Genomic DNA, 17,923 nt, shown 5'->3' on the forward strand with positions numbered 1-17,923 from the left:
GCTGCGCTCCTCACATGCTGGAGCAGCAGCAGCCCTTTCCCTGAATCAAAGTTCCTTCATTCCTCCCTCCCATAACCCTTAGCAGGGGATTTATGGTAATTGAGTTGAGTTTCCAAACTGGCCCTTCCTTCCTTCCTTCCCATATCTGCCAGCTCGAGAAGGCTTGTTTTGTTGCACCTGGGAAGTAAAGCATCTATTTGCGAGAGAGAGAGAATGAGAGAGAGAGACAGAGAGAGAGAGACAGAGAGAGAAGGGGAAGGGGTGTTGGCAGTTAGGGTGTGAGCTAGAGAAATGAGGCCTGTCTGCAAAAGGCCATGGGATGGGAGTGCGTGGTTGCAGGTTGTTTGGCTTTGTAAGGGATACTGCCCGCTTCACTCGAAACTGGGTCTAGGGTTGTCGGTTTGTAGGCTGTAAAAGCCCAGAAAAGCTCTTGTTCTCCAACCAGCAGAGTGGCGCAGCGGAAGCATGCTGGGCCCATAACCCAGAGGTCGATGGATCGAAACCATCCTCTGCTAAGTTTTTTCAAATTATGTTTTTGTGTCATGGCATTAGGGCACAAAGAGCTGTAAGTGCCTGGATGCAATGTCATTCCTTGAACTTGCTGCCTCGTTCCACTCTTGCGCTAAATAGGAGAGGGTCCCAGCCCAGCCAACAAAATGTACTGTTCAATCAAACCAAACTTAAAACCAAGCTCCTTTTTTAAGGGGTCCCGGGGAAATGTTGGGCTGACCGGCAAGACCTCATGATGCGAACTGCTTCTGCGTCAAACGCAAGCTTTTTTCATTCCCAGCCAATGACTTATTCTTATTTCTAAGGGGCGCTCCATCAGATAGCCCAGACAGGCAGGCGTTGGTGGTATAGTGGTGAGCATAGCTGCCTTCCAAGCAGTTGACCCGGGTTCGATTACCGGCCAACGCAGATCAAATCTTTAAATTGTTCAAAATGCATTTTTTGGAAATCAGACTCATGCTGAAAGCAAAGCTGACACACTTTTCGTGAAAATCAAAACCCCATCCAGGAAAGGTTCTTGCATCCTAGTTTCTGCAACTGTCTATCGGTGAGGGGATTGAAGCGAGCAGGGCTCCTGGCCCCTCCCCGACAAAGCCCTGACGAAGGCCTGACAAAGGCCTATTCGCCTTGCCCTGACGGGCAAAGGTCCCAGCAAGCCACCGAGCACAGCACCTCAGCCTATTAGAGTGAGGTTTCAGGATCTCTCTCATCCTGTAAACCAACATACTGAGGAAGGTGAAACGTGTGGCTGCGCTCCTCACATGCTGAAGCAGCAGCAGCCCTTTCCCTGAAGCAAAGTTCCTTCATTCCTCCCTCCCATAACCCTTAGCAGGGGATTTATGGTAATTGAGTTGAGTTTCCAAACTGGCCCTTCCTTCCTTCCTTCCCATATCTGCCAGCTCGAGAAGGCTTGTTTTGTTGCACCGGGAAGTAAAGTATCTATTTGCGAGAGAGAGAGAATGAGAGAGAGAGACAGAGAGAGAGAGACAGTGAGAGAAGGGGAAGGGGTGTTGGCAGTTAGGGTGTGAGCTAGAGAAATGAGGCCTGTCTGCAAAAGGCCATGGGATGGGAGTGCGTGGTTGCAGGTTGTTTGGCTTTGTAAGGCCTACTGCCCGCTTCACTCGAAACTGTGTCTAGGGTTGTCGGTTTGTAGGCTGTAAAAGCCCCGAAAAGCTCTCGTTCTCCAACCAGCAGAGTGGCACAGCGGAAGCGTGCTGGGCCCATAACCCAGAGGTCGATGGATCGAAACCATCCTCTGCTAAGTTTTTTCAAATTATGTTTTTGTGTCATGGCATTAGGGCACAAAGAGCTGTAAGTGCCTGGATGCAATGTCATTCCTTGAACTTGCTGCCTCGTTCCACTCTTGCGCTAAATAGGAGAGGGTCCCAGCCCAGCCAACAAAATGTACTGTTCAATCAAACCAAACTTAAAACCAAGCTCCTTTTTTAAGGGGTCCCGGGGAAATGTTGGGCTGACCGGCAAGACCTCATGATGCGAACTGCTTCTGCGTCAAACGCAAGCTTTTTTCATTCCCAGCCAATGACTTATTCTTATTTCTAAGGGGCGCTCCATCAGAGAGCTCAGACAGGCAGGCGTTGGTGGTATAGTGGTGAGCATAGCTGCCTTCCAAGCAGTTGACCCGGGTTCGATTCCCGCCCAAAGCAGATCAAATCTTTAAATTGTTCAAAATGCATTTTTTGGAAATCAGACTCATGCTGAAAGCAAAGCTGACACACTTTTCGCGAAAATCAAAACCCCATCCAGGAAAGGTTCTTGCAACCTAGTTTCTGCAACTGTCTATCGGTGAGGGGATTGAAGCGAGCAGGGCTCCTGGCCCCTCCCCGACAAAGCCCTGACGAAGGCCTGACAAAGGCCTATTCGCCTTGCCCTGACGGGCAAAGGTCCCAGCAGGCCACCGAGCACAGCACCTCAGCCTATTAGAGTGAGGTTTCAGGATCTCTCTCATCCTGTAAACCAACATACTGAGGAAGGTGAAACGTGTGGCTGCACTCCTCACATGCTGAAGCAGCAGCAGCCCTTTCCCTGAAGCAAAGTTCCTTCATTCCTCCCCCCCATAACCCTTAGCAGGGGATTTATGGTAATTGAGTTGAGTTTCCAAACTGGCCCTTCCTTCCTTCCTTCCCATATCTGCCAGCTCGAGAAGGCTTGTTTTGTTGCACCTGGGAAGTAAAGTATCTACTTGCGAGAGAGAGAGAATGAGAGAGAGAGACAGAGAGAGAGAGACAGAGAGAGAAGGGGAAGGGGTGTTGGCAGTTAGGGTGTGAGCTAGAGAAATGAGGCCTGTCTGCAAAAGGCCATGGGATGGGAGTGCGTGGTTGCAGGTTGTTTGGCTTTGTAAGGCCTACTGCCCGCTTCACTCGAAACTGGGTCTAGGGTTGTCAATTTGTAGGCTGTAAAAGCTCAGAAAAGCTCTTGTTCTCCAACCAGCAGAGTGGCGCTGCGGAAGCGTGCTGGGCCCATAACCCAGAGGTCGATGGATCGAAACCATCCTCTGCTAAGTTTTTTCAAATTATGTTTTTGTGTCATGGCATTAGGGCACAAAGAGCTGTAAGTGCCTGGATGCAATATCATTCCTTGAACTTGCTGCCTCGTTCCACTCTTGCGCTAAATAGGAGAGGGTCCCAGCCCAGCCAACAAAATGTACTGTTCAATCAAACCAAACTTAAAACCAAGCTCCTTTTTTAAGGGGTCCCGGGGAAATGTTGGGCTGACCGGCAAGACCTCATGATGCGAACTGCTTCTGCGTCAAACGCAAGCTTTTTTCATTCCCAGCCAATGACTTATTCTTATTTCTAAGGGGCGCTCCATCAGATAGCCCAGACAGGCAGGCGTTGGTGGTATAATGGTGAGCATAGCTGCCTTCCAAGCAGTTGACCCGGGTTCGATTCCCGGCCAACGCAGATCAAATCTTTAAATTGTTCAAAATGCATTTTTGGGAAATCAGACTCATGCTGAAAGCAAAGCTGACACACTTTTCGCGAAAATCAAAACCTCATCCAGGAAATGTTCTTGCATCCTAGTTTCTGCAACTGTCTATCGGTGAGGGGATTGAAGCGAGCAGGGCTCCTGGCCCCTCCCCGACAAAGCCCTGACGAAGGCCTGACAAAGGCCTATTCGCCTTGCCCTGACGGGCAAAGGTCCCAGCAGGCCACCGAGCACAGCACCTCAGCCTATTAGAGTGAGGTTTCAGGATCTCTCTCATCCTGTAAACCAACATACTGAGGAAGGTGAAACGTGTGGCTGCGCTCCTCACATGCTGAAGCAGCAGCAGCCCTTTCCCTGAAGCAAAGTTCCTTCATTCCTCCCCCCCATAACCCTTAGCAGGGGATTTATGGTAATTGAGTTGAGTTTCCAAACTGGCCCTTCCTTCCTTCCTTCCCATATCTGCCAGCTCGAGAAGGCTTGTTTTGTTGCACCTGGGAAGTAAAGTATCTACTTGCGAGAGAGAGAGAATGAGAGAGAGAGACAGAGAGAGAGAGACAGAGAGAGAAGGGGAAGGGGTGTTGGCAGTTAGGGTGTGAGCTAGAGAAATGAGGCCTGTCTGCAAAAGGCAATGGGATGGGAGTGCATGGTTGCAGGTTGTTTGGCTTTGTAAGGCCTACTGCCCGCTTCACTCGAAACTGGGTCTAGGGTTGTCGGTTTGTAGGCTGTAAAAGCCCAGAAAAGCTCTTGTTCTCCAACCAGCAGAGTGGCGCAGCGGAAGCGTGCTGGGCCCATAACCCAGAGGTCGATGGATGGGCCCATAACCCAGAGGTCGATGGATCGAAACCATCCTCTGCTAAGTTTTTTCAAATTATGTTTTTGTGTCATGGCATTAGGGCACAAAGAGCTGTAAGTGCCTGGATGCAATGTCATTCCTTGAACTTGCTGCCTCGTTCCACTCTTGCACTAAATAGGAGAGGGTCCCAGCCCAGCCAACAAAATGTACTGTTCAATCAAACCAAACTTAAAACCAAGCTCCTTTTTTAAGGGGTCCCGGGGAAATGTTGGGCTGACCGGCAAGACCTCATGATGCGAACTGCTTCTGCGTCAAACGCAAGCTTTTTTCATTCCCAGCCAAAGACTTATTCTTATTTCTAAGGGGCGCTCCATCACATAGCCCAGACAGGCAGGCGTTGGTGGTATAGTGGTGAGCATAGCTGCCTTCCAAGCAGTTGACCCCGGTTCGATTCCCGGCCAACGCAGATCAAATCTTTAAATTGTTCAAAATGCATTTTTGGGAAATCAGACTCATGCTGAAAGCAAAGCTGACACACTTTTCGCGAAAATCAAAACCCCATCCAGGAAAGGTTCTTGCATCCTAGTTTCCGCAACTGTCTATCGGTGAGGGGATTGAAGCGAGCAGGGCTCCTGGCCCCTCCCCGACAAAGCCCTGACGAAGGCCTATTCGCCTTGCCCTGACGGGCAAAGGTCCCAGCAGGCCACCGAGCACAGCACCTCAGCCTATTAGAGTGAGGTTTCAGGATCTCTCTCATCCTGTAAACCAACATACTGAGGAAGGTGAAACGTGTGGCTGCGCTCCTCACATGCTGAAGCAGCAGCAGCCCTTTCCCTGAAGCAAAGTTCCTTCATTCCTCCCTCCCATAACCCTTAGCAGGGGATTTATGGTAATTGAGTTGAGTTTCCAAACTGGCCCTTCCTTCCTTCCTTCCCATATCTGCCAGCTCGAGAAGGCTTGTTTTGTTGCACCTGGGAAGTAAAGTATCTATTTGCGAGAGAGAGAGAATGAGAGAGAGAGACAGAGAGAGAGAGACAGAGAGAGAAGGGGAAGGGGTGTTGGCAGTTAGGGTGTGAGCTAGAGAAATGAGGCCTGTCTGCAAAAGGCCATGGGATGGGAGTGCGTGGTTGCAGGTTGTTTGGCTTTGTAAGGGATACTGCCTGCTTCACTCGAAACTGGGTCTAGGGTTGTCGGTTTGTAGGCTGTAAAAGCCCCGAAAAGCTCTCGTTCTCCAGCCAGCAGAGTGGCACAGCGGAAGCGTGCTGGGCCCATAACCCAGAGGTCGATGGATCGAAACCATCCTCTGCTAAGTTTTTTCAAATTATGTTTTTGTGTCATGGCATTAGGGCACAAAGAGCTGTAAGTGCCTGGATGCAATGTCATTCCTTGAACTTGCTGCCTCGTTCCACTCTTGCGCTAAATAGGAGAGGGTCCCAGCCCAGCCAACAAAATGTACTGTTCAATCAAACCAAACTTAAAACCAAGCTCCTTTTTTAAGGGGTCCCGGGGAAATGTTGGGCTGACCGGCAAGACCTCATGATGCGAACTGCTTCTGCGTCAAACGCAAGCTTTTTTCATTCCCAGCCAATGACTTATTCTTATTTCTAAGGGGCGCTCCATCAGATAGCCCAGACAGGCAGGCGTTGGTGGTATAGTGGTGAGCATAGCTGCCTTCCAAGCAGTTGACCCGGGTTCGATTACCGGCCAACGCAGATCAAATCTTTAAATTGTTCAAAATGCATTTTTTGGAAATCAGACTCATGCTGAAAGCAAAGCTGACACACTTTTCGTGAAAATCAAAACCCCATCCAGGAAAGGTTCTTGCATCCTAGTTTCTGCAACTGTCTATCGGTGAGGGGATTGAAGCGAGCAGGGCTCCTGGCCCCTCCCCGACAAAGCCCTGACGAAGGCCTGACAAAGGCCTATTCGCCTTGCCCTGACGGGCAAAGGTCCCAGCAAGCCACCGAGCACAGCACCTCAGCCTATTAGAGTGAGGTTTCAGGATCTCTCTCATCCTGTAAACCAACATACTGAGGAAGGTGAAACGTGTGGCTGCGCTCCTCACATGCTGAAGCAGCAGCAGCCCTTTCCCTGAAGCAAAGTTCCTTCATTCCTCCCTCCCATAACCCTTAGCAGGGGATTTATGGTAATTGAGTTGAGTTTCCAAACTGGCCCTTCCTTCCTTCCTTCCTTCCCATATCTGCCAGCTCGAGAAGGCTTGTTTTGTTGCACCGGGAAGTAAAGTATCTATTTGCGAGAGAGAGAGAATGAGAGAGAGAGACAGAGAGAGAGAGACAGTGAGAGAAGGGGAAGGGGTGTTGGCAGTTAGGGTGTGAGCTAGAGAAATGAGACCTGTCTGCAAAAGGCCATGGGATGGGAGTGCGTGGTTGCAGGTTGTTTGGCTTTGTAAGGGATACTGCCCGCTTCACTCGAAACTGGGTCTAGGGTTGTCGGTTTGTAGGCTGTAAAAGCCCCGAAAAGCTCTCGTTCTCCAGCCAGCAGAGTGGCACAGCGGAAGCGTGCTGGGCCCATAACCCAGAGGTCGATGGATCGAAACCATCCTCTGCTAAGTTTTTTCAAATTATGTTTTTGTGTCATGGCATTAGGGCACAAAGAGCTGTAAGTGCCTGGATGCAATGTCATTCCTTGAACTTGCTGCCTCGTTCCACTCTTGCGCTAAATAGGAGAGGGTCCCAGCCCAGCCAACAAAATGTACTGTTCAATCAAACCAAACTTAAAACCAAGCTCCTTTTTTAAGGGGTCCCGGGGAAATGTTGGGCTGACCGGCAAGACCTCATGATGCGAACTGCTTCTGCGTCAAACGCAAGCTTTTTTCATTCCCAGCCAATGACTTATTCTTATTTCTAAGGGGCGCTCCATCAGATAGTCCAGACAGGCAGGCGTTGGTGGTATAGTGGTGAGCATAGCTGCCTTCCAAGCAGTTGACCCGGGTTCGATTCCCGGCCAACGCAGATCAAATCTTTAAATTGTTCAAAATGCATTTTTTGGAAATCAGACTCATGCTGAAAGCAAAGCTGACACACTTTTCGCGAAAATCAAAACCCCATCCAGGAAAGGTTCTTGCATCCTAGTTTCTGCAACTGTCTATCGGTGAGGGGATTGAAGCGAGCAGGGCTCCTGGCCCCTCCCCGACAAAGCCCTGACGAAGGCCTGACAAAGGCCTATTCGCCTTGCCCTGACGGGCAAAGGTCCCAGCGGGCCACCGAGCACAGCACCTCAGCCTATTAGAGTGAGGTTTCAGGATCTCTCTCATCCTGTAAACCAACATACTGAGGAAGGTGAAACGTGTGGCTGCGCTCCTCACATGCTGAAGCAGCAGCAGCCCTTTCCCTGAAGCAAAGTTCCTTCATTCCTCCCTCCCATAACCCTTAGCAGGGGATTTATGGTAATTGAGTTGAGTTTCCAAACTGGCCCTTCCTTCCTTCCTTCCCATATCTGCCAGCTCGAGAAGGCTTGTTTTGTTGCACCTGGGAAGTAAAGTATTTATTTGCGAGAGAGAGAGAATGAGAGAGAGAGACAGAGAGAGAGAGACAGAGAGAGAAGGGGAAGGGGTGTTGGCAGTTAGGGTGTGAGCTAGAGAAATGAGGCCTGTCTGCAAAAGGCCATGGGATGGGAGTGCGTGGTTGCATGTTGTTTGGCTTTGTAAGGCCTACTGCCCGCTTCACTCGAAACTGGGTCTAGGGTTGTCGGTTTGTAGGCTGTAAAAGCCCAGAAAAGCTCTTGTTCTCCAACCAGCAGAGTGGCGCAGCGGAAGCGTGCTGGACCCATAACCCAGAGGTCGATGGATCGAAACCATCCTCTGCTAAGTTTTTTCAAATTATGTTTTTGTGTCATGGCATTAGGGCACAAAGAGCTGTAAGTGCCTGGATGCAATGTCATTCCTTGAACTTGCTGCCTCGTTCCACTCTTGCGCTAAATAAGAGAGGGTCCCAGCCCAGCCAACAAAATGTACTGTTCAATCAAACCAAACTTAAAACCAAGCTCCTTTTTTAAGGGGTCCCAGGGAAATGTTGGGCTGACCGGCAAGACCTCATGATGCGAACTGCTTCTGCGTCAAACGCAAGCTTTTTTCATTCCCAGCCAATGACTTATTCTTATTTCTAAGGGGCGCTCCATCAGATAGCCCAGACAGGCAGGCGTTGGTGGTATAGTGGTGAGCATAGCTGCCTTCCAAGCAGTGACCCGGGTTCGCTTCCCGGCCAACGCAGATCAAATCTTTAAATTGTTCAAAATGCATTTTTTGGAAATCAGACTCATGCTGAAAGCAAAGCTGACACACTTTTCGTGAAAATCAAAACCCCATCCAGGAAAGGTTCTTGCATCCTAGTTTCTGCAACTGTCTATCGGTGAGGGGATTGAAGCGAGCAGGGCTCCTGGCCCCTCCCCGACAAAGCCCTGACGAAGGCCTGACAAAGGCCTATTCGCCTTGCCCTGACGGGCAAAGGTCCCAGCAGGCCACCGAGCACAGCACCTCAGCCTATTAGAGTGAGGTTTCAGGATCTCTCTCATCCTGTAAACCAACATACTGAGGAAGGTGAAACGTGTGGCTGCGCTCCTCACATGCTGAAGCAGCAGCAGCCCTTTCCCTGAAGCAAAGTTCCTTCATTCCTCCCTCCCATAACCCTTAGCAGGGGATTTATGGTAATTGAGTTGAGTTTCCAAACTGGCCCTTCCTTCCTTCCTTCCCATATCTGCCAGCTCGAGAAGGCTTGTTTTGTTGCACCTGGGAAGTAAAGTATCTATTTGCGAGAGAGAGAGAATGAGAGAGAGAGACAGAGAGAGAGACAGTGAGAGAAGGGGAAGGGGTGTTGGCAGTTAGGGTGTGAGCTAGAGAAATGAGGCCTGTCTGCAAAAGGCCATGGGATGGGAGTGCGTGGTTGTAGGTTGTTTGGCTTTGTAAGGCCTACTGCCCGCTTCACTCGAAACTGGGTCTAGGGTTGTCGGTTTGTAGGCTGTAAAAGCCCCGAAAAGCTCTCGTTCTCCAACCAGCAGAGTGGCACAGCGGAAGCGTGCTGGGCCCATAACCCAGAGGTCGATGGATCGAAACCATCCTCTGCTAAGTTTTTTCAAATTATGTTTTTGTGTCATGGCATTAGGGCACAAAGAGCTGTAAGTGCCTGGATGCAATGTCATTCCTTGAACTTGCTGCCTCGTTCCACTCTTGCGCTAAATAGGAGAGGGTCCCAGCCCAGCCAACAAAATGTACTGTTCAATCAAACCAAACTTAAAACCAAGCTCCTTTTTTAAGGGGTCCCGGGGAAATGTTGGGCTGACCGGCAAGACCTCATGATGCGAACTGCTTCTGCGTCAAACGCAAGCTTTTTTCATTCCCAGCCAATGACTTATTCTTATTTCTAAGGGGCGCTCCATCAGTGAGCTCAGACAGGCAGGCGTTGGTGGTATAGTGGTGAGCATAGCTGCCTTCCAAGCAGTTGACCCGGGTTCGATTCCCGGCCAACGCAGATCAAATCTTTAAATTGTTCAAAATGCATTTTTTGGAAATCAGACTCATGCTGAAAGCAAAGCTGACACACTTTTCGCGAAAATCAAAACCCCATCCAGGAAAGGTTCTTGCATCCTAGTTTCTGCAACTGTCTATCGGTGAGGGGATTGAAGCGAGCAGAGCTCCTGGCCCCTCCCCGACAAAGCCCTGACGAAGGCCTGACAAAGGCCTATTCGCCTTGCCCTGACGGGCAAAGGTCCCAGCAGGCCACCGAGCACAGCACCTCAGCCTATTAGAGTGAGGTTTCAGGATCTCTCTCATCCTGTAAACCAACATACTGAGGAAGGTGAAACGTGTGGCTGCGCTCCTCACATGCTGAAGCAGCAGCAGCCCTTTCCCTGAAGCAAAGTTCCTTCTTTCCTCCCCCCCATAACCCTTAGCAGGGGATTTATGGTAATTGAGTTGAGTTTCCAAACTGGCCCTTCCTTCCTTCCTTCCAATATCTGCCAGCTCGAGAAGGCTTGTTTTGTTGCACCTGGGAAGTAAAGTATCTACTTGCGAGAGAGAGAGAATGAGAGAGAGAGACAGAGAGAGAGAGACAGAGAGAGAAGGGGAAGGGGTGTTGGCAGTTAGGGTGTGAGCTAGAGAAATGAGGCCTGTCTGCAAAAGGCCATGGGATGGGAGTGCGTGGTTGCAGGTTGTTTGGCTTTGTAAGGCCTACTGCCCGCTTCACTCGAAACTGGGTCTAGGGTTGTCGGTTTGTAGGCTGTAAAAGCCCAGAAAAGCTCTTGTTCTCCAACCAGCAGAGTGGCGCAGCGGAAGCGTGCTGGGCCCATAACCCAGAGGTCGATGGATCGAAACCATCCTCTGCTAAGTTTTTTCAAATTATGTTTTTGTGTCATGGCATTAGGGCACAAAGAGCTGTAAGTGCCTGGATGCAATGTCATTCCTTGAACTTGCTGCCTCGTTCCACTCTTGCGCTAAATAGGAGAGGGTCCCAGCCCAGCCAACAAAATGTACTGTTCAATCAAACCAAACTTAAAACCAAGCTCCTTTTTTAAGGGGTCCCGGGGAAATGTTGGGCTGACCGGCAAGACCTCATGATGCGAACTGCTTCTGCGTCAAACGCAAGCTTTTTTCATTCCCAGCCAATGACTTATTCTTATTTCTAAGGGGCGCTCCATCACATAGCCCAGACAGGCAGGTGTTGGTGGTATAGTGGTGAGCATAGCTGCCTTCCAAGCAGTTGACCCGGGTTCCATTCCCGGCCAACGCAGATCAAATCTTTAAATTGTTCAAAATGCATTTTTGGGAAATCAGACTCATGCTGAAAGCAAAGCTGACACACTTTTCGCGAAAATCAAAACCCCATCCAGGAAAGGTTCTTGCATCCTAGTTTCTGCAACTGTCTATCGGTGAGGGGATTGAAGCGAGCAGGGCTCCTGGCCCCTCCCCGACAAAGCCCTGACGAAGGCCTGACAAAGGCCTATTCGCCTTGCCCTGACGGGCAAAGGTCCCAGCAGGCCACCGAGCACAGCACCTCAGCCTATTAGAGTGAGGTTTCAGGATCTCTCTCATCCTGTAAACCAACATACTGAGGAAGGTGAAACGTGTGGCTGCGCTCCTCACATGCTGAAGCAGCAGCAGCCCTTTCCCTGAAGCAAAGTTCCTTCATTCCTCCCTCCCATAACCCTTAGCAGGGGATTTATGGTAATTGAGTTGAGTTTCCAAACTGGCCCTTCCTTCCTTCCTTCCCATATCTGCCAGCTCGAGAATGCTTGTTTTGTTGCACCTGGGAAGTAAAGTATCTATTTGCGAGAGAGAGAGAATGAGAGAGAGAGACAGAGAGAGAGAGACAGAGAGAGAAGGGGAAGGGGTGTTGGCAGTTACGGTGTGAGCTAGAGAAATGAGGCCTGTCTGCAAAAGGCCATGGGATGGGAGTGCGTGGTTGCAGGTTGTTTGGCTTTGTAAGGCCTACTGCCCGCTTCACTCGAAACTGGGTCTAGGGTTGTCGGTTTGTAGGCTGTAAAAGCCCAGAAAAGCTCTTGTTCTCCAACCAGCAGAGTGGCGCAGCAGAAGCATGCTGGGCCCATAACCCAGAGGTCGATGGATCGAAACCATCCTCTGCTAAGTTTTTTCAAATTATGTTTTTGTGTCATGGCATTAGGGCACAAAGAGCTGTAAGTGCCTGGATTTCAATGTCATTCCTTGAACTTGCTGCCTCGTTCCACTCTTGCGCTAAATAGGAGAGGGTCCCAGCCCAGCCAACAAAATGTACTGTTCAATCAAACCAAACTTAAAACCAAGCTCCTTTTTTAAGGGGTCCCGGGGAAATGTTGGGCTGACCGGCAAGACCTCATGATGCGAACTGCTTCTGCGTCAAACGCAAGCTTTTTTCATTCCCAGCCAATGACTTATTCTTATTTCTAAGGGGCGCTCCATCAGATAGCCCAGACAGGCAGGCTTTGGTGGTATAGTGGTGAGCATAGCTGCCTTCCAAGCAGTTGACCCGGGTTCGATTCCCGGCCAACGCAGATCAAATCTTTAAATTGTTCAAAATGCATTTTTTGGAAATCAGACTCATGCTGAAAGCAAAGCTGACACACTTTTCGTGAAAATCAAAACCCCATCCAGGAAAGGTTCTTGCATCCTAGTTTCTGCAACTGTCTATCGGTGAGGGGATTGAAGCGAGCAGGGCTCCTGGCCCCTCCCCGACAAAGCCCTGACGAAGGCCTGACAAAGGCCTATTCGCCTTGCCCTGACGGGCAAAGGTCCCGCAAGGCCACCGAGCACAGCACCTCAGCCTATTAGAGTGAGGTTTCAGGATCTCTCTCATCCTGTAAACCAACATACTGAGGAAGGTGAAACGTGTGGCTGCGCTCCTCACATGCTGAAGCAGCAGCAGCCCTTTCCCTGAAGCAAAGTTCCTTCATTCCTCCCTCCCATAACCCTTAGCAGGGGATTTATGGTAATTGAGTTGAGTTTCCAAACTGGCCCTTCCTTCCTTCCTTCCCATATCTGCCAGCTCGAGAAGGCTTGTTTTGTTGCACCTGGGAAGTAAAGTATCTATTTGCGAGAGAGAGAGAATGAGAGAGAGAGACAGAGAGAGAGACAGTGAGAGAAGGGGAAGGGGTGTTGGCAGTTAGGGTGTGAGCTAGAGAAATGAGGCCTGTCTGCAAAAGGCCATGGGATGGGAGTGCATGGTTGCAGGTTGTTTGGCTTTGTAAGGCCTACTGCCCGCTTCACTCGAAACTGGGTCTAGGGTTGTCGGTTTGTAGGCTGTAAAAGCCCAGAAAAGCTCTTGTTCTCCAACCAGCAGAGTGGCGCAGCGGAAGCATGCTGGGCCCATAACCCAGAGGTCGATGGATCGAAACCATCCTCTGCTAAGTTTTTTCAAATTATGTTTTTGTGTCATGGCATTAGGGCACAAAGAGCTGTAAGTGCCTGGATGCAATGTCATTCCTTGAACTTGCTGCCTCGTTCCACTCTTGCGCTAAATAGGAGAGGGTCCCAGCCCAGCCAACAAAATGTACTGTTCAATCAAACCAAACTTAAAACCAAGCTCCTTTTTTAAGGGGTCCCGGGGAAATGTTGGGCTGACCGGCAAGACCTCATGATGCGAACTGCTTCTGCGTCAAACGCAAGCTTTTTTCATTCCCAGCCAATGACTTATTCTTATTTCTAAGGGGCGCTCCATCAGAGAGCTCAGACAGGCAGGCGTTGGTGGTATAGTGGTGAGCATAGCTGCCTTCCAAGCAGTTGACCCGGGTTGACCCGGGTTCGATTCCCGGCCAACGCAGATCAAATCTTTAAATTGTTCAAAATGCATTTTTTGGAAATCAGACTCATGCTGAAAGCAAAGCTGACACACTTTTCGCGAAAATCAAAACCCCATCCAGGAAAGGTTCTTGCATCCTAGTTTCTGCAACTGTCTATCGGTGAGGGGATTGAAGCGAGCAGAGCTCCTGGCCCCTCCCCGACAAAGCCCTGACGAAGGCCTGACAAAGGCCTATTCGCCTTGCCCTGACGGGCAAAGGTCCCAGCAGGCCACCGAGCACAGCACCTCAGCCTATTAGAGTGAGGTTTCAGGATCTCTCTCATCCTGTAAACCAACATACTGAGGAAGGTGAAACGTGTGGCTGCGCTCCTCACATGCTGAAGCAGCAGCAGCCCTTTCCCTGAAGCAAAGTTCCTTCTTTCCTCCCCCCCATAACCCTTAGCAGGGGATTTATGGTAATTGAGTTGAGTTTCCAAACTGGCCCTTCCTTCCTTCCTTCCCATATCTGCCAGCTCGAGAAGGCTTGTTTTGTTGCACCTGGGAAGTAAAGTATCTACTTGCGAGAGAGAGAGAATGAGAGAGAGAGACAGAGAGAGAGAGACAGAGAGAGAAGGGGAAGGGGTGTTGGCAGTTAGGGTGTGAGCTAGAGAAATGAGGCCTGTCTGCAAAAGGCCATGGGATGGGAGTGCGTGGTTGCAGGTTGTTTGGCTTTGTAAGGCCTACTGCCCGCTTCACTCGAAACTGGGTCTAGGGTTGTCGGTTTGTAGGCTGTAAAAGCCCAGAAAAGCTCTTGTTCTCCAACCAGCAGAGTGGCACAGCGGAAGCGTGCTGGGCCCATAACCCAGAGGTCGATGGATCGAAACCATCCTCTGCTAAGTTTTTTCAAATTATGTTTTTGTGTCATGGCATTAGGGCACAAAGAGCTGTAAGTGCCTGGATGCAATGTCATTCCTTGAACTTGCTGCCTCGTTCCACTCTTGCGCTAAATAGGAGAGGGTCCCAGCCCAGCCAACAAAATGTACTGTTCAATCAAACCAAACTTAAAACCAAGCTCCTTTTTTAAGGGGTCCCGAGGAAATGTTGGGCTGACCGGCAAGACCTCATGATGCGAACTGCTTCTGCGTCAAACGCAAGCTTTTTTCATTCCCAGCCAATGACTTATTCTTATTTCTAAGGGGCGCTCCATCACATAGCCCAGACAGGCAGGTGTTGGTGGTATAGTGGTGAGCATAGCTGCCTTCCAAGCAGTTGACCCGGGTTTGATTCCCGGCCAACGCAGATCAAATCTTTAAATTGTTCAAAATGCATTTTTGGGAAATCAGACTCATGCTGAAAGCAAAGCTGACACACTTTTCGCGAAAATCAAAACCCCATCCAGGAAAGGTTCTTGCATCCTAGTTTCTGCAACTGTCTATCGGTGAGGGGATTGAAGCGAGCAGGGCTCCTGGCCCCTCCCCGACAAAGCCCTGACGAAGGCCTGACAAAGGCCTATTCGCCTTGCCCTGACGGGCAAAGGTCCCAGCAGGCCACCGAGCACAGCACCTCAGCCTATTAGAGTGAGGTTTCAGGATCTCTCTCATCCTGTAAACCAACATACTGAGGAAGGTGAAACGTGTGGCTGCGCTCCTCACATGCTGAAGCAGCAGCTGCCCTTTCCCTGAAGCAAAGTTCCTTCATTCCTCCCTCCCATAACCCTTAGCAGGGGATTTATGGTAATTGAGTTGAGTTTCCAAACTGGCCCTTCCTTCCTTCCTTCCCATATCTGCCAGCTCGAGAAGGCTTGTTTTGTTGCACCTGGGAAGTAAAGTATCTATTTGCGAGAGAGAGAGAATGAGAGAGAGAGACAGAGAGAGAGAGACAGAGAGAGAAGGGGAAGGGGTGTTGGCAGTTAGGGTGTGAGCTAGAGAAATGAGGCCTGTCTGCAAAAGGCCATGGGATGGGAGTGCATGGTTGCAGGTTGTTTGGCTTTGTAAGGCCTACTGCCCGCTTCACTCGAAACTGGGTCTAGGGTTGTCGGTTTGTAGGCTGTAAAAGCCCAGAAAAGCTCTTGTTCTCCAACCAGCAGAGTGGCGCAGCGGAAGCGTGCTGGGCCCATAACCCAGAGGTCGATGGATGGGCCCATAACCCAGAGGTCGATGGATTGAAACCATCCTCTGCTAAGTTTTTTCAAATTATGTTTTTGTGTCATGGCATTAGGGCACAAAGAGCTGTAAGTGCCTGGATGCAATGTCATTCCTTGAACTTGCTGCCTCGTTCCACTCTTGCACTAAATAGGAGAGGGTCCCAGCCCAGCCAACAAAATGTACTGTTCAATCAAACCAAACTTAAAACCAAGCTCCTTTTTTAAGGGGTCCCGGGGAAATGTTGGGCTGACCGGCAAGACCTCATGATGCGAACTGCTTCTGCGTCAAACGCAAGCTTTTTTCATTCCCAGCCAAAGACTTATTCTTATTTCTAAGGGGCGCTCCATCACATAGTCCAGACAGGCAGGCGTTGGTGGTATAGTGGTGAGCATAGCTGCTTTCCAAGCAGTTGACCCGGGTTCGATTCCCGGCCAACGCAGATCAAATCTTTAAATTGTTCAAAATGCATTTTTGGGAAATCAGACTCATGCTGAAAGCAAAGCTGACACACTTTTCGCGAAAATCAAAACCCCATCCAGGAAAGGTTCTTGCATCCTAGTTTCCGCAACTGTCTATCGGTGAGGGGATTGAAGCGAGCAGGGCTCCTGGCCCCTCCCCGACAAAGCCCTGACGAAGGCCTATTCGCCTTGCCCTGACGGGCAAAGGTCCCAGCAGGCCACCGAGCACAGCACCTCAGCCTATTAGAGTGAGGTTTCAGGATCTCTCTCATCCTGTAAACCAACATACTGAGGAAGGTGAAACGTGTGGCTGCGCTCCTCACATGCTGGAGCAGCAGCAGCCCTTTCCCTGAATCAAAGTTCCTTCATTCCTCCCTCCCATAACCCTTAGCAGGGGATTTATGGTAATTGAGTTGAGTTTCCAAACTGGCCCTTCCTTCCTTCCTTCCCATATCTGCCAGCTCGAGAAGGCTTGTTTTGTTGCACCTGGGAAGTAAAGCATCTATTTGCGAGAGAGAGAGAATGAGAGAGAGAGACAGAGAGAGAGAGACAGAGAGAGAAGGGGAAGGGGTGTTGGCAGTTAGGGTGTGAGCTAGAGAAATGAGGCCTGTCTGCAAAAGGCCATGGGATGGGAGTGCGTGGTTGCAGGTTGTTTGGCTTTGTAAGGGATACTGCCCGCTTCACTCGAAACTGGGTCTAGGGTTGTCGGTTTGTAGGCTGTAAAAGCCCAGAAAAGCTCTTGTTCTCCAACCAGCAGAGTGGCGCAGCGGAAGCATGCTGGGCCCATAACCCAGAGGTCGATGGATAGAAACCATCCTCTGCTAAGTTTTTTCAAATTATGTTTTTGTGTCATGGCATTAGGGCACAAAGAGCTGTAAGTGCCTGGATGCAATGTCATTCCTTGAACTTGCTGCCTCGTTCCACTCTTGCGCTAAATAGGAGAGGGTCCCAGCCCAGCCAACAAAATGTACTGTTCAATCAAACCAAACTTAAAACCAAGCTCCTTTTTTAAGGGGTCCCGGGGAAATGTTGGGCTGACCGGCAAGACCTCATGATGCGAACTGCTTCTGCGTCAAACGCAAGCTTTTTTCATTCCCAGCCAATGACTTATTCTTATTTCTAAGGGGCGCTCCATCAGATAGCCCAGACAGGCAGGCGTTGGTGGTATAGTGGTGAGCATAGCTGCCTTCCAAGCAGTTGACCCGGGTTCGATTCCTGGCCAACGCAGATCAAATCTTTAAATTGTTCAAAATGCATTTTTTGGAAATCAGACTCATGCTGAAAGCAAAGCTGACACACTTTTCGTGAAAATCAAAACCCCATCCAGGAAAGGTTCTTGCATCCTAGTTTCTGCAACTGTCTATCGGTGAGGGGATTGAAGCGAGCAGGGCTCCTGGCCCCTCCCCGACAAAGCCCTGACGAAGGCCTGACAAAGGCCTATTCGCCTTGCCCTGACGGGCAAAGGTCCCAGCAGGCCACCGAGCACAGCACCTCAGCCTATTAGAGTGAGGTTTCAGGATCTCTCTCATCCTGTAAACCAACATACTGAGGAAGGTGAAACGTGTGGCTGCGCTCCTCACATGCTGAAGCAGCAGCAGCCCTTTCCCTGAAGCAAAGTTCCTTCATTCCTCCCTCCCATAACCCTTAGCAGGGGATTTATGGTAATTGAGTTGAGTTTCCAAACTGGCCCTTCCTTCCTTCCTTCCCATATCTGCCAGCTCGAGAAGGCTTGTTTTGTTGCACCTGGGAAGTAAAGTATCTATTTGCGAGAGAGAGAGAATGAGAGAGAGAGACAGAGAGAGAGAGACAGTGAGAGAAGGGGAAGGGGTGTTGGCAGTTAGGGTGTGAGCT

The 17,923-nt window shown here is 50.0% G+C and overlaps 4 non-coding genes across 4 annotated transcripts; all 4 read left to right on the top strand.

The window, feature by feature from the left end:
• The first annotated feature begins 7,149 nt into the window (after positions 1-7,149).
• On the top strand, positions 7,150-7,221 carry TRNAG-UCC (transfer RNA glycine (anticodon UCC)). The gene has a single exon. It is a non-coding gene; the product is annotated as a tRNA-Gly (tRNA).
• A 2,439-nt stretch (positions 7,222-9,660) lies between these two features.
• On the top strand, positions 9,661-9,732 carry TRNAG-UCC (transfer RNA glycine (anticodon UCC)). The gene has a single exon. It is a non-coding gene; the product is annotated as a tRNA-Gly (tRNA).
• A 782-nt stretch (positions 9,733-10,514) lies between these two features.
• Positions 10,515-10,586, top strand: TRNAM-CAU (transfer RNA methionine (anticodon CAU)). The gene has a single exon. It is a non-coding gene; the product is annotated as a tRNA-Met (tRNA).
• A 2,844-nt stretch (positions 10,587-13,430) lies between these two features.
• Positions 13,431-13,512, top strand: TRNAG-UCC (transfer RNA glycine (anticodon UCC)). Its single transcript has one exon. It is a non-coding gene; the product is annotated as a tRNA-Gly (tRNA).
• Positions 13,513-17,923: the final 4,411 nt, after the last annotated feature.

This window comes from Ambystoma mexicanum, chromosome 6q (genome assembly GCF_040938575.1).
Source record: "Ambystoma mexicanum isolate Mex_15411 chromosome 6q, UKY_AmexF1_1, whole genome shotgun sequence".
Classification (NCBI taxonomy): Eukaryota; Metazoa; Chordata; class Amphibia; order Caudata; family Ambystomatidae; genus Ambystoma; species Ambystoma mexicanum.